Raw genomic sequence first — 27081 nt, 5'->3', positions numbered from 1 at the left:
AACTATAGGGAGATCCTTATGGGGAGTACATATGGGCACATACCTTTAATTAATTACTTATCGTTTTAAACGTAAGGACTGAAGCAATGTTCCAATTCCTCTATTGGTGGTACAGCTCTAGATGCAATTTTCTGTATGTTTTATCATTATTATTTTTTCTAATATCGAAAAGGCCTTCAGATCAGTCTAAGGTTTGGATTCCTCGCGATCCTTCACCATGCGAGCAAGTATAAACTGTGCATATAAAAGAAAAAGTCCATTGGTGCACAACGAGGATTGAATTACCTATACCTACGACCAACAAATTTATAATCCCTTTGGGCCAAATATTTACTGACATGCTAAGCAAAAGCTTAGGTAAAATCCTTACATTTCGATCTAAGTAAGTCTAATTACTCTTTAGCCTTAAACTCGGTTAATTTGTTGATAAAATTTAAATCTCCATTGACCATATTTCGGAGTTCCGAAGAAAGCTCAATTGGCTACCCATTCGATTGCGGCGTAAGATGCGCATTTTACAACTTCTCTTTAATATTCTTTTTAATCCCAAAACCACTAGTTACTTAAAGCAAAATTTTATTTTCCTCTCCGGCGGCAGTTTTGACTTACGTTCCTTAGACAACCTAATTCTTGAAACTCCTACGCATAAAACTGAATTCTATCACTCCTCCTTTACTGTGCAGAGTATCCTGCTATGGAATTCCCTACCAATCGATATTAGACGAGCGCAATCTTTAAATGTATTTAAAAAGCTTCTTTTTGATCATTTTCTTTCTACCTCGTAATTAGTTCTGCTTATATATATTTATTTTTATAGGTTAACCTTTTTATTTGCTTTTAAATTTTTGTCTATAATTATTTTTATTTATTATTATTGCTATTTTTTCTTTGATTTTGTTTTATTATATTCAATTAGTTATAGTAACGCATGTTCTAAGTTTAAGTTTTTAGTTTTTTTGTTTTTTTGTTGCTTTTGTTAATTGATTTTTTTTTGTACTCTACCCTCTGATGGTTTTTCTTTAACGTTGTGTTTCTCATTAGGGTTGCCTGGAAGAAATCGCTTGTAAGCGATAAGGCCGCCCTTTGCCTTATATCTTTTGTTACTGTTTTTTTTATCTTTTTTTTTTATCTTTTATTTTTTTGTTATGTGTGTTTTTGTATAAGGCAATAAAGGATTAATAATAATAATAATAATAATAATAATCTCAAATTTGTATTAAAAGTATAAATATATATTAAAAGTTGCACCTTTAACAATTTAGACTTAACTTCAAAGATAATTCGTTCAACCCAATCTTAACAACTGAGATGCATTAAGCTTATCTTGTTCGATGATTACAATCAGCTACTGTAGAGAATGGGGACACTTTGGGAATACGCCTTGTTATAGTTAGTATGGGGTAATCAATTATAAAAGTATTTTACGTGTTTTGTTGATTATTTAACAATATTATATTATATATTCCCGTCCGGTCTTCAAGTATTCGAAAGTTTGAAATACCAACGTATCACATACCACCATGGTATAGGTACCATAGTACCTATACTATAGAAACAATTCTGGGTCTTTTTTATAGAACTGGGGTTAAGCGTGCAGGACCCCAGTTAACTTATCTGATGTTAAGTGATATCGGCCTTGTAAAAATTGGTACGCTATTTTCTTGAAGGAACCTAAGTCAAATTTACTTTAATAGGCAGCTGGTTCCAGATACTGGTGTAGTGCGGCAAAACTGCCTTAAAACGATAAGTGGAACGACGGACGTCGAGGTGATCGTGGAATTTCGTATTCTGCCTGCATGATGAAATTTAGTTGCAGGTTATTTACCCGAACACCTCCTCTGAACATATCCATGGTAAATGCGGTAGAACATGCATAGTGATCAGAACCCTATCTGTTGAATACGATCATGTAATAGGAGCTGGTAAATGGGGGAGCTCCCGTCCAGAGGTAAGGACAGTACTCCAAGAGCGACCGTTTCTGTGCTGAATTTGTGTAATCTGTGGTTCGAAGTGAAATGCCGTCTTGCCTTCCTGAGCATACCAAGCTCATTGGAAGATAATTCAGCGTTAACTTGCAAATGACCGCGAAATTGGACATCGTTCGACACGTCAACGCAAAGTTTTCCGATGCTGTGTCTTCCAAAAGAGTGGTAGCAACAAAGAGTGTTTTTAAAACGGAAAACGCGCAAACTTGTGCCTTTTTGTGCTTTAATTGGACTAAATTTAACCGTAACCGTAAGAGTCTCGGTAAGAAAGAATAAACCGGCTTCTCAGTTTCTAAATAAATGTGAAGCGCGTTAAGGTCAGAATTGAGACCCCTAATATAGTCCACTGTGAGCGTGGAAGGGGTTGCCTTCGATAAATTCTTCCGTTTGCCCCGAGATTAAAACCTGTTACAAGATTTTAAGTGTTGCAGCATAGCCTGTGCGTCCATATTTTTATACTAAATGTAAGGAATTTGTATGCTTTAACGTTAATATTTTTATTGATATTTCCTATCGATAGTAACTATTAAAAATGACTATGTCAAAAACTATTAATCAATATTCGATAAGAGTCCAAATGGGCGGTCCGTGATGTAAGGCAGGTGATTTATTTCAACGAGAACGTCCAGTTAAAGGAGCTCTGTTAAGAAACGTTTTTCATAGTATTACAAGAGCTCTTGAGGTCTTAGTAACTGGCGGAATATTGGCAATCGGCGATTATACAGTTAATAAAAGTAACAACGGACGAATTATTATTAATAATCTATTTACACATACTTAGAAAGTGCCTGTGAAAACAAAAAAAATAGTTTAGCCAATGGCGTAATTAAATTAAATTTATATTCCCTTTAAGCAAATGTACCTACTTCGTACGTTTCGATACATTATTTATTTTGGCTTAAGTTAAATCTAATCTTAATCTCTGATAAATATGTCTATTAAAAGTATTATTTTTATTTTAATATTTTGATTTGGCACACTAAGGGTGTTATTTTTACAAAAAAAAATTGGTATTGTTTTTGTATCATCAATTGTGCTAGTTATAATTTTTTATTAATATAGCACTTAAACAATCTATTTTTAATATTCATCCTATTTTATCAAAATATTTTATACTTTCTAATGCCATCTGTTGTTGAGTAGAACAACCTTCCGGATGCTGAAATCAAAAGCATATTACTATTAGAATTCTGGTACGTATTTCATTGCCATCTGTGGTCAAGAAGCGTCATGTAATCATAAGTAGAAGATTTTTATGCGTGATCTGTAGAATACTATCTGTAGTAGAATCTATGGCGTAAACAATTATGTACAAAATTTTTCTATATGTTCTATATGCAGTGGACTACACTTTTTACCTTTTTGAGTGAGTATTGTATGTGAGATGTCTATGTATGGATGTGAGCTACAAGTAACTTCGAGTTTAAATTGAATATGACGAGAATTATATTTTATTATACTTGTAGGAATCGATTTTGCAAAAATCCCTTTTACAAGTTATATCTAAATGCTATCTTAAGCAGTAGTTTATATTCAAAATTCATTTTCTTAAGATTAAATTTGGTTCTGACTTGTTTTGAATAGTCATTAGCACAGAGCGAAAATAATATTATTATAAGTATTAAGAAATAAGTTCGGTAATTCTATGTATAAGAATTCAAGGAATCAACATCTATTAATAAAGCTCTGACTTATTTGATCATCCGCTTCATTTGAACTGTAGGTCTTGGGTTCGTTTTCTACATGAAATAATAACTGCTTAAAACTTTAAAAAACTGATCACTTTACTTACTAAAGCCTAGTTTTATATATCACATTATTAAAGGGTAACAGGGAAAATAAACGTATGTTTATTTATGTAGGTATAAATTATTCGGACGCTTCTATAAAGTAATAATTATAATTTATTTCTGTAAATTTTAATATAAAAGTATATTTTTTTCACAACAGATATAAATAAGTGTTATTCACAAATAAATATGTATTACGTTGCTAATCAACAACAATACCTTTATAGTTAAGAGAAAAAAAACACACATTATGGATGATCAAATTTATAATTATGTATATACTTTCATGTTGGCTGTAAATGTTTTCACATTTCGTTGAAAATGTTTTCTAATTCTACAAATAAATCCTGGATTAAAGGCGTTTTAATCTGTTTAAAGAGTCTGCATATTTATTTGTGATATTCTGTTCCATTTTAAGTTCGTAATTCAAACATGGTTGTGATAGAGATAAACAATTTATTATTTGAATATGGAACTTTTCCGAATAAAAGACGCCATGACTACGAAACATACATAGTTGTTCAAGTATCGCAGCAGATATAGGACGTCATAAATTGAGATAAAGGCCTCTTAACGGCTTCCAGTGCCAATATATAGAGCAATAAACTTTAACGCCCATTCAACTATATTGAACACACATTGTATCGGAATACATTATACATTATATACCTATATTGTATTATATACAACAGCTTAACTGACGACGATACATTGTTGTGCTAAAATATACTGTTACAATACGGATGAGCTATTTTCATTATAACACACATTGATAAGTTTAAGTGGCACCATTATCATTATTATATATTAAATATATAGTATGTTAGTTTTACTACAATAATTAAAATCAATGTGGCTTAGTAAAAAGAGTTCATAACTATTGTTTGTTACATAGTAATTTTTGCTTTAAAATTCTGCACATAGTCTCCATAAAAATAAAAATCTATGAATTTCAAACACAGTTCAAAATTTCAACTTCGGCAAGAAAGAGTCACAAAGCATCCTTGTACACTATAAAAATCGGACATCAAATATAATTTTTAGATTAAGTGGTTTAAATTGTATATAATAGTAAATATACAACGGCCTGTTTTGTGACTCCACACTGAAGCAATATTTTTAATAAGTACAATAAGAGATAAAGACAAATATCTTCTCCTCCGTGTTGCAGTCCTAATGTGATGTGCTTGATTGATGATTCTTGATATGTGTGAAGTTAGTAGCGAGGTCTTCCAGCCGTGAGATACCTGTAGAGACGAGCTTCTGATGTAAACAACGCTACAAAAGCCCGGATCTACAGGGTAGATCACGAATGTGCCATAAATTTGCTTCTTTCAATTGCTGACTCTTCATTCTTGCAGTGGCGGAGTTGGGGCTATCCAAAACATGATTTATAGATTTAAACACATGCCTTCGCATACTATCTATAAACACATGTACCTAGTATAGTATATACCTAGATTTAAACATATCAATTTAATAGCATTAGTGACGCTGCGAAGCTTATATTAGTAGAACCCCAAACAGAACTCCGGGTTTATAGATTTTTTCTAAATACAGTATAATTTTACTTGTAGACATATATATTTTGTATTCTTTTTTGCATCATGCACATCGATTATTTTATCGATTATTTTTCTAACACGTAAGGTGCTATTAATACCTGAAAGGCTACAGTAGGATATCTTTGGAAACCTGACGAATAAAATGGGAATATAACCTTTTTTCTTTTTAGCATGTCCACAATTTAGTAACCACGACGCTCGGGTCTTTTGTACTATCTTCTTCATTCATTCTAAACCTTTATACTCTCTTGAATATATTTAGAATTCATAAATATGACTTTTTACGCCCAAATCTATTGGTCTGTTATTTACTGTATAAACGCAAATCATACAATGTAGGTATGATAAGCATTCGAAGCTAACTCTAGGTCACAATTGTAATCAGAAATTAGTTTCTGATTATAATAAGATAAAATATGAAATAATAGGAACATTCCTAAAAATGTTCCTATTATTTACTCTAATATCTCCATCCTATATAAGTTTTAGACAGTTCAGGACATTAATTCACTCTGCGGTCAAGATGACCGTGATCAATGTCAGTATGGATAATTTATATGTGGACAGCAGTTGTGCTTACATATAAATGGTTCAAAGCAATATGTCGATTGGGTTTAAATAACTCTTTGGGGCATGGGACAATCGTTTTTAACAGCTTTACAAGAAAGTAAATTAGCAGGCTTTTGTCATCTACCATTTTGTCGAGATTTAAACTAGAGATTTCATGGCTCATGCAAAGCTAGAATGTGGGCTACTGATTGAAAATAATATATACTTAGCCAGACTTATTTTTATGATTAAACTATATTATTTTTTATTAATTATTGTAGACGTTAGACTAATTAGACGTTGTAAATTATAGGCTTCATACTCGTGTCAGCATTACACGCCATGTCCTGAAAATGAAAAGAAATTGATTATAATTAGATAAAGACATATTTACAGATAATAACGAAATATAAAATTCCAGGTCTGAACTATATTTCAATCAGGACACTACAGCCTGGGGTTATGTGGCTAAGCGTGAAATGCCGTTGGGTGTTGGGCTTGATTCCGGGTCGAAACGGAAATTTTAATAAAATATTCCATGTCATAATGTCATTCGTAATACAGACAAGTCGTAAATCCATATATATGAAGGACACTCGATTCCTATTTTAAGTTGAAATAAGGGAAATGTATTATATATGTATTTAATATAATTCTTTAAAGCTTCCAAGAAAAACACATATTTTTTCCAGGATAAATTACACTTTACAAGGAGAAAAACCTTAAGAAACGAAATTATCATAACGTTCTCTTAAGATAAAATGATGAAAATATCTTGACACAAACGATCAATCACTCGCTTCCCACACAAATCCGCTGAATAATGTCGACGTTACTCATTTCGACATCATTTCAGTTATATTTTAGATTTAGGTATATTTTTCAGGACAATGGTCTTAAAATGAAGATAATAAACTTATTCTGTTATATAATGATAATAATACAATAGCTAATAAGACTATGAATACTAAGAATAACATGTTATGCTATTATAAAGCAAGTTTATATAGGAGAGGGATATTATATAGAAGATACATCGATTAAACTAACTTTTTACAGACAGAAATCTTAACGATCCATCAAGATCCATAAAATGCCTCCATAGACTATTCACTATTCTCCAAAAACAGACTGCCTTTCATGCCATTCACACCTCGATCAAAACCGATAAACTGCTTTGAGATACAGTACAACAACCTGTCAAATAACATAACTTTATTTTATTCGACACAAGACATTAACATCTAGTAATTAAACAAAATCACACAAAAACATCTAGTAATTTGCCTTTTTTATTTCTATGGACCACGGATTACAATTATTTTTTTTCAATTATTTTTTTAATTGTTTTGCTATCTCCCTCGTCATCTCAAATACTTCCATCTGACATAATATGGCTGTCCTTTCGATCTTGTGCCTCTTGGCCCTAGCCATTTCATGTGATGTGAGGATGTGATAACCCAAGAATGCTTATATAGAATATATCAGTGCTGTCTTACCCAAACAATTATTTGGAATTTGGGCTGCTTCAAAAATGGATTTGGATTTAAAGTAGAGATTGTATGACGTATTGTATTCGATTATGTGAATCAAGTTAAGTTCATAATTAAATAATACTGAAGCATACAAAAGCACCCTTAATCCAATTTCGGAAATGGCTAAATAAAACCTATTTGATTCTTAGGTCTACAACAATAACTAAGCGACTGCCAAATCGGAACATAAACTAAAAAAAATAAATAAATAGTCTATAAATCACATTAGAAAACAACTGATTTTTTTTTTAATATAATACAATACTTAAACATCTATCCTCATCTGATTCAATATTAAATTCACCGTTGCTTTAGCATTATTCAAACTAAATTCGCAAACAAATCAAAAATAGCTCAACTCCCGGCGGCCTAACAAAAAATAATTCGAGGCACTTTCCGCAAATCATCAGAGCATTGTGTTCTGATGTAGTAGGAACTCGGTTTAACAAAAAGACCGTAATTGCACGGGGGAGGAACGATGAAAGAGGAACATTCATTGTTTCCCGGGAGGCCTTTACACGATCGCCACTCATCAATTTCCCCCGGATTGAGATTCCCGAGTAATTCTATTTGACGTATCTTTAACGCTCACTGATTTTCAGGAAAAGATTTTGCTTTGATATAGTATAGTTATATGTATTTGAAATAGTATTGTGGTAGTTTTATTATAGTTATAAAGCTTTTGCTCTAATAGTAAAGAACATATAGCTTTAGTAAAGTACTCAAATATTGGTATATTTGCTTATGTATTCTTAGATTTAAATTCTAGTTTAAGGTACATTTTAGGCTAAATTTATGTTCATTACTGTATTCGTCGTCTTGTTAGCATAGAATAACGGATATTTGATAACTTAAGGTTAGTTAGACTAATTTAATAATTCAGTATTACAAGATATTTAATATGTTAGATATTTTATGACTTCATTATGATTTATTTAATATTTTAAAGAGATAAAAAACTTAAAACCCTTCGTTTTATTGTACACCATAAAAACGACGAAAGTTGAGGACCTACTATGAAAGTCAAATAATGTCCTGTTGTGTGTGAAAATGTGCAATGTACGTATGTGCGTTTTGAGGAGATTTACAAAATCTAATCGATTTGCTTATTTCCTTTGAAAATACGTGTTTAGTAATTTAGAGTAGGGTCGAGGCTTGAGTACTCCTTATTATATAGATTTACAATACGAGTAAGTATTTTGATCATAAGTAGTTTGTTGTACAAGAGGAGATATAAAACAGCTCAGTATGACGAGTTCTGTAATTAGGTAAATTTTAAGTCTGATGTCTTATATCTTTATCAAAGCTGTTTAATCAAAGTTACTTTATAAATTTATTCTCTTAAATCATATTTGTACTTCATTCATAATATAATCGAATCACACACCTGAAACCGTAAGTATACGACTTTAATACTAATCATTTTTTTTTCCCAATAAGAAATAATTTATAAAGCCTAAAGTAACGTTCATTATGTTTTGCACTACTGTAGCAATTAATAAAATTAATCGGGTTAGTACTAAAGAGGATTCTGCGCTATTCAACCCCGAGAACGATAATGAATTTCTAGCAAAACCAACGGATTTAGTTGTAGGTACAAATTAAGTGCTCGCTAATAGAACATCATTTATCAATCGTAATGATGTTGGCAAATATATATTTATATAACAAGAACAAACGGCCAGGAGCCTCATTTTATGATTTGATATGATTAGTGATACCGCCCATAGACAGTCACATTGCCAGAGGACTCGCAAGAGCGTTGCCGGCCTTTTAAGAATTCGTACGCTTTTTTTCTTGCAGGACGTTAAATAAAACTGTAGTAGAAATAAAGATTCTTTAAGACTTCGTATATTTATAGACTGTTTGTAACCATTACGTTAGAACTAATGCAGGTCAAAATAACTTATATAGGAAAGAAGATATATAATATATAGTCTTATTAATTGATAAAATAAATTAGGTTTTCATCAAACATAATATTGGCTATTGTTTAGCCTTTAAAATCTATTTATTATTAGAAAATTCTATATTGTTATTTAGATTGTGTATATCAGTTAAAGCAGTTTTAATCAAACATCGTAATTCCATAAGTAATTAGTTCAACAATATTCGAATATTTGGGTTTTAGCTAAATCGAACTGAATTTCTCGTACACTGTCCTTCGTTGTCATTAATCTTGCACGCTGTCGAGCAAACAGCAGCCTCAACGAGATAGGGAAGTGACCCATAATTTCTAACCAATCGATAAAAATTTAAAGGAAAACTCTAAATAGATTAGACGCCTTTTCTAACCGTCGGAGATTAACTAAATAAATAACAAATTTTAAAAGGTGTTTACAGATATACTTCGTAATTAAATAATTTTGAACAATTCAATTATGTATATTATTTTATAACATGATAAATATTTATTTTAAAAATTTCCTCATTTAAATCCTGACTTTAAAATGTTTAAACTATAATTGAAACCAATTCAATTTAAACAACATCTTAATAAGCCATAACACAAAATATCTTTGCTTTTAACCGTTGTATACGATAAAAAATTTACCGACTTATTAACAACACTAGTTCCTCGTTACGTCACAATAACTTCAAGTTGCTAAAGCTGTAGATTTCAGAGTAATACGCCTGTCTGAGCGTTCACAATGATTTTCTGTTTCCCTTCAGTGAAATTCAATTATTACTTTATTAATGTGCGGCGAGAGGATGATAATTCAAACATGAAGGTATATTATTTAAGTTTATTTAAGGATGCTTAAAGGTTTAATACGATCTAAGTTTTTAGATAACAGCGTCTATCAAAGATTGATCTTATGTTAATTGCCTTTTCCAGATGGCAAGATGTTAATATAACATTATGGCCGCCATAACAATTGCGTGAGAAGAGATTTCAAGATTACGTAATTATTCACCGCAGATTTATGTAAATAAATCCTTTAAAATTGTGTTTAAATTATCATCGATCCCACTTCGAACGAATCGCCAAATACTATACAATTCCAAGTATTATTTGGTTCAAGTCAATCTCCACTGTAAAACTTCTGCGTGACAGCCCTAAGGATCCGTGTTTACAAAAAGATATATACGGCTTACCTAGCAAAGATTGTATTCCATCTTCTTTGTATTCATACTGGCTTGTTTTCCCAAAGGTCGCCTGAAACATTCAGTACCAAATGTTACATTTCAATATGTTTACTCCGACATAACTTTTACTTCGTATTTTATGAGAAAGCAATATTTTTATGTACGCTATATATATAGGTCACTATGGAATACTAGTTAATTATTTTTTAATATACGAAATTAGCAGGGTATTTCTTATATTAATGGCTATACTAATTTTCGAATACATAAGAGTAAAAAATTCTTTTTTAGATAATTTTAATTAGATTCAATTTTGTTTAAATTGATATTTTTTTAAACGCTGGCAACGCGAACCCTCTGGCATTGAATGTCCATGGGCGATGGTATCACTTAAAATCAGGTGAGCCTCATGCCCGTTTGTTCCCGGATATATAAAAAATAATAATATGAAAAATGGCAACATTGTACGCTTACATAATATTATAGATTTGGTATTTTTACAGCTAGTTGTAAAAAAATATTTTTTAAATATATATGACAGGTAATATAAATATGTGCGTGTGTCTGAAGTCTCATTTTAGTTTACTATCAAAAGTCAGCAAGAGCACAACTCTAATCTTTTCTTATATTTGATTTTTTTGTTGCGTACCTATAATAGGCTGGGAATAACACACAAAAATTTCTTATAAAGAAATTCAGAAAGGCCTTGAATGGATTCCAAAGATAAATTTATCCAATAGTAAGATAGGAAAGAAGGAAATCACTAAAGATTATTCTTGAGATAAAATAGAAAAACTGGGAATACATTTTCCTTCAATTTATTTTTTGTATCTAACGAGATTGTGATTACTACGCATCGTTATTATGGACAAAAAGTCTGTGTCAATCTGACACAATAATATATCCTCCTGGTTTAAAGATCCAGGAGATAAAAGCATCAAGCCTTTAAATATTGAGCTATATAAGGTAATAATATTATATTTATAATAATAAATATAACATACGAGTGTGATTTCTGTATCAGTTTTGTGAACGCACTTTGTTATTCGTTTCAGGGACTCATTGGGAATTGTATATTAAGACCAAACACGATTATAGAAATTTGAGTCAAAAATTTCCATCAACAAAACATCGTTCCTTTCTTTAAATATAGAGAATTACTTATTATTTTTGTCCATACGGGGTGTTTTTTTACATTAGAGTCAGTTTGATTCCCAGACGAGACAAGTAATTTTTAGATAATCATTTAACGCACTTACTTTTCAAAATAAAAGTAAAATATCCAATCTACTATTAAAAAAATATCTAATACTATATATTTAAATTTAAAATATAACTATCCTACCTATAACATGATGTGATCTAGACTCCGCAGGTGCGGCACAAACAGCACAAATTGAATGACGAGGCGACGTGTTCTAGTACACACATACAGACAGGACTAATATTTCTAAATAAATATGATGTTATAAATAGTGCCGATGTTCATTTCTGAGGTTCACCTGCCCGGTTCTGGATAAGTCGATTGCAAACACTACTTATCCAGAATTCTTTTAGCAAGAGAAATAATAACTGGAATATACAATTCGATGTAAATTGGTGAATATAAAATAAAGACCTCTAGAATGATTGCTAACATTAATTTCTTGTCAAAGTTAAATTGAAAATGAAAAGCCGCCTAATAGTTTAATTAATCCCGCTCGCTTATAATTAATATTTCGAGAAATTAATCTATTTGACCTTGAACTCAGCCTTTCAAAGTATTTTTAAATGTAACGAAGTATTCGAAAGACTCGAAAGACAGCTTAATAGACTAATAATATATAATAATAGACAAGACTTAATAGACGCACTATTGCTGGAAGATATTAAAATGTGATATATCTTCTTCTAATTGTCCGAAATAAGAATGCATATACATAAAAAACTGAGTAAAATAATCACTAAAAAGCGATGTGCATATGAAATAGCCACATTCATATCAGAATATATGATATTGCGATAACAGTTTGGCCGGGAGCCAGTGACCGCGCAAGATTTATTTAATGCACAGCGATCGATGTTATTGGCTGGCACTTGGGACCAACCCGGCTTACCCTATCAAAATATGTGATTAGTGAAGCATGTTTTAATATTTAAATCAATTGCGTTTTCTGGTATTGATTCTGTATGGTTGAGCTAAGGAATAATGTATACAAGTAGCAGTGTATTGAAGGTTGAGAAAGGTTTAATCATTTTAGTTGGAATGTAAATTTTCGTAGGCAGCTGTGTTTGGAATTTAGTTGCAGTGTCTCGTGTTTGTTTATATTTGTAATTCGATTATTTTTTTAAATAATTTTACTTGTCGCAGCGTCTTAGAGCTGAGTTGAGCCCATTTTTAGATTTTATTATGTTTGTATTTCTTTACTTTTACATGTGTGCTGTGTGCAAATATTTTTTTCTCTCATTAAATATTTTTTTATAGTGGACTATAATATGTATATTAATTGGGACGCGGTATAGCTCCAATCCAAAACGGACATAGTTTTAGTCCTTAATAAAAAAAATCACGGCTTTTAAGTGTATTAATGTAATTAATTTATAAAATTCACACATACTGGTGAACTTTTTTTTTGTAGTACCGCCTAGAGTTTACTTTAGTAATGCGTGTCCCAATGCAAAATATACTTCCTTTGTTACTAGACAACGAATAAAAAACTTAAAGCGAAAACTTATTTCTTTTTTTGCAAACAGGAAGCGGTGAGGACACAGAAGCGAGGAAATTAAACTTCGTTACAAATAGAAGAAAATAAAAGGAATCTTATAATGGCGTCCGCCGCTCAATTTGAAACTGCAGCAACTTCTACTAGCCATTGTATTTTATTTTTCTTTGCTGCAAAGAAAATTTTTAATTTTTAAAAACTGTTCCTGTTTCATACGATATATACATACAATAGCGCAATATATATCTTTCTCCATATAAAAAGTTTGGATGTACCATGAAAATAACTTTTTATATACTTCATCACTTTTATATATCAGATGAAAAGGAGAAAAGAAGAAAGATGAAAAAGAACTAGGAGGAGGCGGAACCTGTCTCTTACTTAATAAGTCGTAACTATAACAGAAGTAGCGAATAATCTAAATAAAAAATATAATTATTTGAAGTATTCCTGAAGAAATACAACTCAGTTCAATCTACTACAGTGTCGTGTCCATAGGAGATGAAATAAGTTAAGACCTGTTTGCATTTGTTTAAAAAAGACATCGAAAATCCAGTTAAGTAGTAAGTTATTACTGCATAAGGTAAACGATTAGGATGGATGAATGTAAAAATTATTCTCGAAATTATGTTGACTGTATAACAAAGTGCTGTTCATTACACAATTCCATATCGTAGTAAAACTATTCTAACTTTAGTGGAGACAGTGTTAATAGTGCTCTATATCTTGGCCGCAGGGAAAATTACTTTAGCTTAATTCAGTTGCAAACTCCACTTGTATCTGCATAACGGCAAAGTTAAACTGCACATTTGCATGTTAACATAAACTCTGCATATTCCATTGTTAACTTATGTAACTTAACTATGCTTAAGTTAAACTGGACTAATTAGCTGGAACGGTCTTTATTTATTTGGCTACGATAATAAATTGTTATAAACTTTAATTTTCACGGATTTTATTTTAGTGCCTTCGTCTCGCTGAGGTCAGAACCCTATGGGTTCGAATACAGCTCTGCACCAACGGACTTTCTCCTTATATTTAACACTCGTACGGCGGAGGAAAATATTGTGAGTAATGAAAATCGAGGAACCAAGAAAGTCAGCATGCGTCAGGCACTGGCTGATCTACGAATACTTGACTATAAGGAGAAACAAATGATCACGAATCAGACACAAAAACCCATTCCTATTAGATTGTAGCACCATAGGCGTTTTTTCGCATTTGATAATACACAATAAACAATATAACTAATATACTTAGTAACTAAATATGATGAGCTTTTTTAACTTTAATTGTGATGCTGAACAAGATTTGGTGCTTTGATAAATTAATAAAAAACTAACTAAACGTAGGTATACCTATTGATATTTTTACATTTTTATTTAATTCGTTTGTTATTTTCATTAGTTCAGTTAATACATTAACTCCAGACAGCTCTAAATACTCTAGCTATTCCCACATTTCAAGCAATTTAGTACTGAATCTAATATTAGTCTAATTATTTTGGTCTGTGCAGGTAATTTAGTTCTACAACTATGTTAATTAACAATGGTGGTATATTCACACATTATTATTCTATGGTGTTGAAATATATATTCTTTGGTCTTAACCAATAACCAATGTGTTGAAATATAATATATTATTTGGTTAAGAGGAATTAAAATTTCAGGAAAAACAGAGCTAATCTAGTGTTCTAAAATGTGCAGTGAGTCTACCCACTACCTGCCATGTGCATAGAGTAATGTTTTCATGTAAATATAAATAAAAAGTCTATTTTTGTTGTTTTTTTATATATTAAATACTTAAAATATTTGAGTTAAACTTTATAAAGGATTAAAGACTATAATTGCTTAAAATTCATAAATAATTATATTTCTCATGAGGAACAATTATTATTAGTTGCTACGATTTCTCCTTTTCTATATGCATGCTTACAGTTACCATTACCATATTACTATTAAAATTGTGATTTTTCTGCGTCATAAGTAATATAAGAATCAACTAACTAATTTGACTCATAATGTATGAAACTTCTATTTAAAAATTTTTTCAAGAGAAATTTGTGTGCCATTATGTGTGAATATGCGAACTTTCAATTGTTTATTATTATAACGATAAAAAGCATTAAATTGTTTCTAAAGCCATTAAACATTATATAGAGCAAATCCTCAAAACAAATAGACAATTTACATAAATTCAATTCTAGTGCAATTTCCGCATTGCCCGCTAGAAAACGAGATAAAGCTTGCCAGAACATTGTTAGCTCAAATTGCATTTGCATATTTCTTTGTTTGGAGTCTAGAGTGTCTAGACTGGCAATGTAATAAACGGAAAGTATCATCGAATTATCCATTTGGGATTTGCCAAGCAAACAAGCCTTTGTCTAGGATATTTACAGATAAATGGATTTTTTAATTGTATTAACGCGTATATTAGGTATTTCGTATATTATTTTTATTATACAACTTTGTAATTTCTTTTATAATTATCTACTTTTATGTATTTGTTGTACACATTCCATACACTTTATTATATTACAAAACTGCTTTAAAGAAAAATACTCTTAAAGTATGCATTTATAATCAGGGACTCCATATTACCATCCTGTGCCCCATTTTATATTTTTTAATAATATTTCGTATGCGAAGCGTGATCGTAAAAGGGTGAGCGGCAGTAATTTCGCGCCTCAGGCGTCGGTCATAATTTCCTCGCTATCATGAATTAGCATGTATTTGATTACTTTTATGTCTGTGTGCGAAGATATATGTGCATGCGAGTATAATTATCGAGGGACAAGTGACCCTGCTCAAACATGGGCTGGTTAAGTAGATTATGAAATATAAATCTTAGCATTTAACATTTCATTTTCATAGTTTTTAATTTTGACTTGGTAAAGCGTACCTATAGCAAAGAAATTTTAATAGATGCATAATCTCTGTTACTTTCTATTGACTTGTTTGAGAAATAAAAAAATTAGGTATGCCTTTGAAATTAAAATCTTTTTACCTAATGTTTGTTAGACAATTTAAAACAATTGATACAATTTCGATTGTGAATCATCGTAATAAAATAATTAAAAGAAATAATAAAATAATGTATATTTGGTTTCACGATAAATTTTTTGCTAAACTGGACTGAAAAAAGTCAATTTTATTTGAAAAATTATTTGCAACAAAGCCTTCAGACCTCTAAATTAGTGTTGCCCAAATGCAAGACCAAGACGAGACTTAGACCAGTCTTGGTATTGGTCTTGCGTCAATACACCTGGTCTTGATCTTGGTATTGGTATTGCGCTCTCAGTCTTGGTCTTGGTCTTGATCTTGCAGCAAGAGTCTCGCAAGTCTCGCAAGACTTGTAAATACCTATTAGCCTATTGCTATTTATTCGTCACTCATGTCAAATTGTAAACATTCACTCCGAAAGCAATAAGAATTTAGAGTATCTAGCTAGGTAAATGGGCGAGAATAATAAATAAGATAGACTCGAAGCAAAACTGAATTGGAAATGACTGAAATTGAAATAAAAACTCATATTTATTTACCGACAAAGAAAAATGCGGCTTTCTTTGATAGATAGAATAAATCTTTAAAAGATTAAAAAACAGAAGTAGGTATCAGAATCAAAATCAGATAGGTTTTGTGCCTACGCAAAAATAAAGTGTAGATAATTATGCAAATAATATTGTTTATTATGTTCTGCTGTTTTTATGGAGGTTACTAGCTACTAGAGTAGATACGATAGAAGTTGATAAACCGACACTGCAAATCTCAATTTTTGGAAATGTGTGATTTTAAAACCAAATGCGTAAAGCAATATGACGTCGCTCATATTTGGAGTTTTTCCACGTTTCAAGTTTGTTTAAATAACCCACTTCCAAATTTGCAGTACAATGTCCTTCAAAAAGGTATACTTAATAGGTATTACTTAATAATAATATAAACTAGGTATATTATTATAACTAAATTTTTTATAATATCCCTACGACTACAATCTTCCTTGCGAGGACAACATAATCTACGTCCGTTCTGAGCACCCGAAAACCTATTTTATTCTTTGGAACCATAGGCAATGGCGGCGACCTTTGACATGAAAGCGACGGCGGCAACACAAAGTCTAAATTTTTACCTATTTTGGTACGGTTGTCAATGTTGGCATTAGCACAGAAAAATAAAATTAAGTAAACACAACGTTTATCACTTTTTTAATAACTAGGTATCCACGATAGAATATTTTTTCTACTAATTCCCTAAGTCTTAATATATTTTTCATAATTTTTTGTTTTTCAGTAATTTATTGTGCGTAATTGAATAGTAAACCCTAAATCTTACTTGAGAGCTTTTTTAAAATAAACTTTAACGTTTTAAAGTTAATAAAACGAAAGCACTGACATGGCATATACAATTTTCAATCTTGCTGCTCACACTTTAGTACCTAGGTATATCACTCACTATCTATCATTTAACGATATTAATAATGATTATTTCGAAATCAAAATAATCGCAATTCAATAGATGCAATACCTACTTAGTTATTAATTATCATCTCGCCCGACAGCCAGTGTGAGAATGAATTTGTACAAGAAACTCAGAGCATTCAATTTATACCTACTTACGGTCATTTAATTTTATCCTCCTGTACCAACCCTACCAAAATAGGTAACAATTTTGTGTGCCTCTGTTCGTACTCTTTGTCGGCGAATGCGGCGCTCAAACAGTGTCAAATGCTGTGATACACTTGTTGCAAACCGCGGCGTCTTTGTCGGTAAATTATCAAATGTAGGTATATATTACACCGACCGACCAATAGTTTATTCGCAAAACGTCACATTTTCCCAATCAACCTTGAACCTTAATTCTCTAGCGATAAAGTTGAAAATCTGTTAAAAAAATTTGATAACGCCCAAATCTCAGTTTGTCCTAACTGCAAGACGCAAGAGTATTGCAGGCTTAAGTATTGTCTTGCTCAAGTCTTGCAGGCTTCAGTCTTGGTATTGGTCTTGCTACGATAAGGCGGTCTTGGTATTGGTATTGGTCTTGCAAAAATGCAAGAACAAGACCAAGACTGCAAGACCAAGACCGATTTTGGGCAACACTACTCTAAATCCGACATTTTGTCTAATTATAACCTTTAATCTATGTTTATATATACGTTCATGTATATATAACAGTTATTGAACATAATTTCATTAACTAAAATATTAGATTTAATTTTAATTATTTCTGTGTTGAGCACAATGTTATTCCCAAGAAGATAATTTTACCCCTAGCCGTTTTATCAGAATAATAACAATTTAAACAAAGAACCTTCATAAAATATTATTAACGTCTAATTAGAAATTATATCAAATCGTTAAAAATAAAGGATGGAGCAATAATACTTTAATAACTTGTTGAGTTCATTTGTCATTCATATTAATTTTAATATGAAAGTTGCTAATTTCACGTTTTCCTTAGCGGCTATAAAATTTCACTAATGTACTGAAATTACAAGTTTATGCCGCCATTTTCATGTAATATTCTGTGTGCTCTCAACCGCGTTTGAAACTCGGTTGGTCTGGTTTTGTAATATTAAGTACTTTTATTCGATATATTAAATATCAAGTCAAGACGAGTTGTGGACAATTTTTGATTGTTTTAAACGCACAACATATTTTTTCTTAGTAAAAAGATTGCGCATAATATTTGAGTGTCTTTTTACGTCAAATTTCGTAAATCCACAAATTTATAGGATATAAATTTATATATATATTTATAGAATTAAAATTCATATCCAAACGATTATTTTGTATAAAATTGTCATAGTTTTAGAGATGTAAGTATTTTTAAATTTTATAATAGTATTTTTCCTTGTTTAGTTTGATCTCCTTATCAACCCTAATCTGCAAATTCCGTGTACGTATTCAGTTTATCTAATAACTTTTTCCTTTTATGTTAAAAAACCCAAATCACGCTCTACTTACACTTTGTATAACATTAAAGTGTCAATATAAATAAATTGCATTTAATTCAGAAAATTTTCAGGTGAGTGAACGGAACAAATTTTCAAGGATCAGGAAAATGGGAAAAGTTTTAATCCAAAGCTGGCAACGGAACAAAACAAAATTTCTTCCAAGTCACATCAACGAAGATTAAACTGATAAATAATAATGAGTAAGTCAAGTTTTGGGTATTACTAAATCAAGCGTTAAGGTATAGTAGACTTGTTACTTAATTGACCAGTTTTTTCAATGCAAAAAAATAATAAAATAAATCAGTGGCGCTACAACCTCTTCAGGTCTTGGCCTCAGATTTCTGAATCTGGTTCATGATCATTTTAAATCTAATAGGCAAGTATGTGATCAGCTTCCAGTGCGTAACACACGTCGTCGACTATTAGGGTCTAAGATATGTCGGTTTCCTCACGATGTTTTCCTTCACCGTTCGAGCAAATGTTAAATGCACATAGAAAGAAATTTCATTAATGCACAACAGGGGATCTAACCTACGATCTCAGGTATGAGAGTCGCACGCTAAAGCCACTAGGCCAACACTGCTCCTTTTCAATAATAAAATGGAATATATTAACAAGATGAGATAAGAGATGTGTCCAAATGGAGTATGTCTCGCAAGTGGAAGAAATGAATAGTATGTAAAACTTACATATATGACTAAAAAATACTTTTTATTCGAAGTTATTTATTTCAACATCTGCCATACAGGTAAGATAAGGTAGATAAACCAAAGTCTTAGGGTTCGATGTCTGACAACAATCATCGAATCAATTACCCTGTTATTAGTAGATTTTGATCTTATGATATGTAGCTCCTACAGAATTTACCATGAATTTTAACTTTGAAGTCAAAGTTTTGAGTTTTCATTTAAAATAATAATTTGATTACAATATTAAAAGCAAACATAAATAAATTTAAAAATTCAAAAGCTAATCAGCTTAAAACATATTCTTGTGTTTTCATTTTTAACAAATATTTGTTTACTTATATGCGACGGGTGATAATAATAATATGTTGTTAGGGTAACAAACATGTGAATAACCTTATATCAAAAAACACCCTTTACTTTAATAGTATTTATATCAATGAAATAAATTCACTCTTTAAATAAAAATAGCATTATAAAAGCGAATAAAATAGAAAGCTATATTACGTATAATATATATTAAGTAAAAAGTATATAACCAAAAATTAAACAATAATAAATAATATCTTACCTTATCCAATGCCACCATGGAAGACGCTCAGCATCTGAAATATAAAATGAAATTACTAAACACCCATTTAAAGATACAAACATTCAGAATGAACATGGTAACACTGGTGATCACGCGATATAAAAACAGATATTGGAATATTCCACCCTTACTCTCATATTAAATACGCACCTTTGGTTTCTGGGCCTTAAGGACTTTTAATAGAATTCGTGTGGCTGAAGCTCCGTCACGTCTAACTTTGAAGCGAGCCGCGCCCCTACACGCTACTTCAACTGAATCTCTACCCCTATTCCGGGCTTTGGGAGGCGGTTGTATCTAGTTCCAAATAAGCTTATCTTCATATACGGTGTACAATGCAAACTGAACTTTATTGTCCATGCTTAGGATTGGAAATTACTTGAGCTGTTAAATGTTAGGACCTTTTCAAGTCTGCCGAGTGCATTTCGGTACCCGGGGATGCTGCGCAAAATAGGAGCACAAAATATGAACGAGACTGCTAGGCGCTGCCGGGGCGGGGCGGGGGTGCGAACAGACAGGGGATATTCGAAATTTGAATAGACTTCGCCAGCACCACAGTTTATATATTACAGTTATGCTAACATAGTTTATATTAAATGTAATAAAGGTTTTTTTTAATCCAAATATTAAATAAGTTTTAAACAAATATTGATATTGGACGTTTGATTTTTTTAAAGGTTAGCTTAATTAGGGCGGTAGTACAAATCGGTGAAAAGGGCAAAGTCCATCGTTTATACCTCTGTTTTGAAAAACAAAACAGCGTTGGATAATTGAATTTTCCCTCATTACATTATCTGTGAAGCAGAATGTTTTAGGGAAATTGTATCCTCCCCATACAAACGTTATATTTGTTTTGTTGGCACGTTGTTACTGATTATCTGTTTTATTTATATCTACAAAAAGCTTGAAATAAATAAAAATTGTGTCGAAGGTGATTTTATAATATGAGCGATATAACTTATTACCACAATACCACTAAAACTAATAACACATTATATGCATTTATAAAACGTACTATAATCGTTAATTGGTTAAAAGCTCTATTGTCCCGTTTATTCATTTGAAACTCCATGATTTAAGGTTTTCGTTGCCGGGGCAACAATAACTGTATCGAATGCAAGTGGAACGTTTAAAATAAACTAAATCAGTATTAGTGCGGTGTTACTTCTCTATATCTTATACAAAATTTACAATGTGATAAAAAAAGACTACTGCTATTATTAAAATAGTATAAGATTGATTTAGTTTTTTTATGATATTGTGCTGATATGTGCTTGAACCATAGGTTTTTTTATGGTTGAACCAAAGGTTTTTTAACGGAAAACTTAAAGAAAAACATCTTCAACTTAAAAATTATATGTATTGTTTAATTTATAAAATAAGTTATGAAAGAAAAAAATGTTTCGATAACAAATTTATGGTGTCTTTTATTACTTTATTGAATATATCATTACACTGCATTTCATCGTTATATACATATATAATTCTACTGTACGTGTGTATGTTGTAGTTTTTTTTGTATGCGTTTGGCCCTAGATGGTTTAGATTCACAAATCAGCCTGGCAGATGGCGCTACGGTCGATATCTTGGTTATTTATTTTACTGAAACTAAACATCTAGTGGAATAATATCCTAATTGCTTACAATATCATGACAGTCAACGTCTGTCGGTCCGCTAGTATTTCATATGTATAACACAATACACACACCTAGATACAGAAAAAACAATCTACAACAAATACGACATTTAACAGTAAAATATTTACGAAATCGTTACCTTCTGTCTACACTCTCTGTCACACTACACTCAATTGAAAAGGCCGGTAACGCACCCGCTAGCCCTCTGGCATTAAGAGTGTCCATGGGCGGCGGTATCATCAGCTGAGCCTCCTGTCCGTTTGCCCCCTGTTCTATAAAAAAATGTCCTTTAAAATAAAGTCTTTGCAGTAATGCATGCATTGTGCTATATGTCCCCTTTTCAAAGGGTTACATTTATCATATGTGAAATATAAAACCTACTTATACAGTGTTAAATAGCGTGAAACCGACGCGCTAAATAAAAATATTGGACTATCGCATTACAACGTCAATCTTAAGATAAATGCGATGATACATCGGTCGTATTAGCCGATTCATTACGTGAGGTCAGTCATAACAGATTGTTGGGATTACGTCACAGGTATTACACAGACGACCATAAATCGGTGTCCTGTCGCCTGGAATCCACCGATAATTTACGCCTAACGTGTCATATAATTTACTGGCTTGGGATTAACTTTTTATTTGTTCATAACGTATATATGAATAACGACATTTTGTTATGACTACGTAAAAATAATTGCACAGATATATGTCGCAGTAAAGTAACTAAATCAGAGAGATATGCTATCACTATTCGAATCTGTTTTTTTTTCAGTGCAAATTTGCTAATTTAAAGCAAATGTCGTTTGCTAACTGTATTATAATAATTATCTTACCTTAATATAGAACGGCCATTCTGTCTTCTAAATGAATGTCATGTTTGCCTCTAATTGCTCATCACATTCAAAATTGTATTTTGTGTTTGTTTTTACCAATGTATCAGTGTGCCGAGCGTTGGCAATCTTTATCAATAAAAAATAAAAAATCTGTACAATTTAAAGATTCTGCCTTATTACAACATGCACGGGCTCACTGAAAAAATACAATATTATTTTATCATTATTGTTCCTTTTAGCACTATGACATACACAGCTTCAAGTGTAAATTTAAATATAACATTATCATTATTACATGGAAAACATATATTTTGTATACGAAGTAATATGTCTAAAAATGTCTCTTCAAAATACAAATTGTCTGACATCCGAAAATGAGCCTGATTAATCCCTTGCCAACTACCAACCAATAATTATATAATTATAATAAATATTTAATAATAAAAAAAAATAAAACTAATTTCACATTTCTAGTGCCTTTTTATTTTCGATACGGATATTTCAGTAGGTATGAGCTCTACTTCTAAGACTATGAAACTAACGGTAGAGATATACTTCTCGCCTGAGTAACTAAAGCTCCTTTAAATGACAATAAACTACGTCTTTATTTTCGTTAAAGTATTTGAGAAGCTATTCAGCAGCATTTAAGCCATAACTTAGGTATTATGGCCCACTGCATTTCGCTGAGAAAATACTGAAATCTTACGTTTAATAAATTATGTTATGAGACTTTTAACGCTTAGTTTTATTATCGAAACTTGTTTATAGGAACTTCAAATGAGATTATTTTTAATTAGACGGGCTAATGAATCTCAAACTAACATTTGTTTATTTATTAAACTATATAGTTTTATAGTAGTAATATTTAGTATAATAGTTTTTTTTGTTATAAAAACTTCTTAAATTTGTCTCAGATTGTCTACGATCTATAGTTACGATATGTTTTAAAGTGATGCATGTTTCAATTTTTTTATACATATATGTATGTATAGTAAATGCTGCTTAAACAATCACGCTAATACTTTATAAGATTTTCTTCTGTTAGTAAAACAAAAGGCGGTATTTTAAAACGTAAAATTATAAACTACTTTTAAAATCGCTCTGTTTAAAATGTAGAATATAAACATACATAAATCGGAATTAGTGCCGTGCTTGTAAAACAGTCATATACAATACTATTCTAAAGGTACTAATACTTTCTGTAGTACAAACAGCCATCCTAGAAAGGTTTTGGTCTATTAAGCAAGGGTATCACACGATGTAGATATTTAACAGAGTTAAACAAATATATTCATTTTGAGGCAGATCCGCTTAGTGAGGCCCCATTAAGTGAACAAACCGAGCACGTTTGGGCGTCCGCCAATTTGATGTGTAACTTGGCTCAGAGCACTAAGCCTTTGCCTAATCGAGGTTATGATTAACTATCTATGAAAAATCCTTTGATTGTTATGTTAAATCAGATGAACAAATACGAACCCAATACAACATATATAAATTTAACTTACGCTTATTTTATACATTAGATTGGCGAAATATTTTGTATCAGCCACAAAAAAGTTTCGCCTAGACCCTTGTTCAGCCGTTAAACCGTTTCAAATGAAATAATCCAGGCAATACAGATAAGACTATCTAAAGTTTGGCCGGTGACAATAGACGTTTGACAGATGACAACAATCGATAGCTTTACGAAGTAAATATAGTTTGCCATGTCTCAAAAGTCACTATTAAATAAATAATTGTCGTAATTAACAAATCAAATCATTTATTCCAATTAGACCATCTAAAATGGCACTTTTGAACGTTGTAAAATATAAAGATGATTCTAGTTGCCCCTTCCAAAAGGTAGTTTCGAGTGGAGAAGAATGGGCATGAAACTCGACACTAACACTTTTAAAATATAATTTACGATAAATGGCGATGTTTGTTCATTTGTTGTTTTAGTAATAAAGGACGCCACTCAGCCCAATATTTATTATGTATATTCAATGCTCTACTACGGACATTATTGCGGGTAATTACCACCAATTCGTAGCCATTAAAGAATAAAAAATTAAGGCACGTAATTACTATATGTGCCGTTTCCGAACCTCATTAGAGAAGCTCTAAATACCCGAGTCAACCGAACTAAACAGCGAGTCAGAACTGTAGTGAAAGTGATATTTGTTTTAGTTTTAAATACGCATTTTTTAAAATATTTATTACCATTTTTGAAGTGAACCTTATTAATAGGCGTTGGAAAAAAATTACCGTCACATTTTTCGGTTACATGCTGTCATTTTTGTCAGGACCAAGGTTGATTCGAAGAGATTCGAAGCCATTAAGAACTAAAATATATAACAACGATAACAATGATAGTATTATTACAATAATTATTTCTATTACGATTAATGAAATTCTAATTCTGTAAAAAATAGTTACTTAATTTAAAAAAATCATATACCTTATATTCAGATTATATACTTAGTATTTTATTTAATTTGAAAATCTCTAATTTAACTTATAGTTTATAATTTTTCGAAAAATAATGTCATAAAGAAGTGTAACTTCTTTCGTGTGTCCACTAGTAGACGCACACATTTTATTAGTTACTGTCCCTTTAATAACAAAGAACCAAGTTGTTTAGTAACGCTACTTAAAAAATCGGCAACGTACCTGCCCATGCTTTAACTGGATGTGACTACCTCACTTCTATAATTTAAAAAAAAAACAAATTTATCATATTTAAATAAGAATATGATCCCTGTAGGTATATCCTGTATATCCTTTTAGATCACATTTTGAAGTCATTATATCGACAAGGTTTTATATTTGTTACCGTTTACTCTCGCGAATTAAAACGACGTATTTATTGCATTAGGGTCTATTTTACAATACTATGGTATTTACAGACATTTTTATCTTGTAGTTTTGCTGTGACGATACTAACTTCCGAACTGAAATTCAGGACTTAAGATACGTATAAAAAGCCTTTATTCTATGTAAAATAAAAATATTAAGATTATTATAAACATTAATTTATTATATCAAATGCAGTTAACTAGCCGACTTTATGGAGATGCTGTAGCCGTTAAAAGCGAGGCGCGAGGACTGAATTTAATTGTGAATTTACGACGTCATTAAATTGATGCAGAAATAGTGCACAAGCGTAGGGGTAGAATTCAAAGCGTGGAGGTTATTTGCATTTTAGAATTATCTTCTAGATATGTGTTATCCCTATAATGGGTTAATTGCATACATTGCATACGAAACGTATTTACAAAGCAATATTGAATTAGGCACATTTGAAAGACGAGGTAAGCCAGGTCCACAGAGTCATCTAATCTACTAGTATATAAGAATTATAGGCACTGCTTTTTTCCATTTACGAGTCTAAAAAATTCAGGATTTTTTGTAATATATTAAAGAGAGACAGCGTAATATGTTAATTGAAATATGGAGAATTCGAACAATTGCATAAAAACTTTTATGTTCACGTTATTCAGGTGCGCCATCTATTACTTTTTTCAAATAGAAAAAAGTTATAGATGGCGCACCCTTTATTATGTATTTACTACTACCACGTTTTTTTACAGTATACAACCTGTAGAAATTCAGAGTTTATTATTTAGTATTAAGGCGATAGTCTCTGAAGTAAAGTACTAAAAAAACTAATACATAAGTACATATGCAGTTAAAGGTACTTGAAACTTCAAATCAGTTGTAATTTAGTCAGTTTCAAAATTACGCTATTCAACATGGCAACACTATATTCAAAATTTATTTTCAACTTATCTTTGAAATCACGTCCTACATTGTATTTGCACAGAATTTAAACCACATAAAGCATTGTAATACGTCGTACACGGTTATTATTGCCGGTTAAAGGGCCGTTTATATTCTGCGAACGGTACGTGTCTATAAATCAGTGCGATAATAATTATACGGCAGCCATTTGTAGTTATAGCTTCAATGGAGGTGTGATACAGCGAGGTGAATAGTTTGCAATTTCATTGGATTATAGGCGTATAACATCTGCAATCTATGGAATATTGATGTTAGATTTATTTGCGTATATATTTCTTTAAAGACCTTGAGTGAGTCAACTCATCTGAAATACTACTTTCGAGTTTTATATTTCTTTGTCAAGGATATTTGAACACATTGCATAATTGATCGCGATTAAAA

General features: G+C 31.2%; 1 long non-coding RNA gene across 1 annotated transcript; it reads right to left on the bottom strand.

Moving 5' to 3' along the window:
• Positions 1 to 6177: 6177 nt before the first annotated feature.
• LOC110992225 lies at positions 6178 to 20651 on the bottom strand. Its single transcript, XR_002600153.2, has 4 exons — positions 20594 to 20651; positions 20423 to 20456; positions 10524 to 10584; positions 6178 to 6236 (listed from the first exon to the last, which is right to left on the bottom strand). It is a non-coding gene; the product is annotated as an uncharacterized LOC110992225 (long non-coding RNA).
• Between the last annotated feature and the right edge of the window lie 6430 nt (positions 20652 to 27081).

This window comes from Pieris rapae, chromosome 8, assembly GCF_905147795.1.
Source record: "Pieris rapae chromosome 8, ilPieRapa1.1, whole genome shotgun sequence".
Classification (NCBI taxonomy): Eukaryota; Metazoa; Arthropoda; class Insecta; order Lepidoptera; family Pieridae; genus Pieris; species Pieris rapae.
The sequence above is the reverse complement of the archived record's forward strand: the minus strand, read 5'-3'. Positions and strand labels throughout refer to the sequence as shown.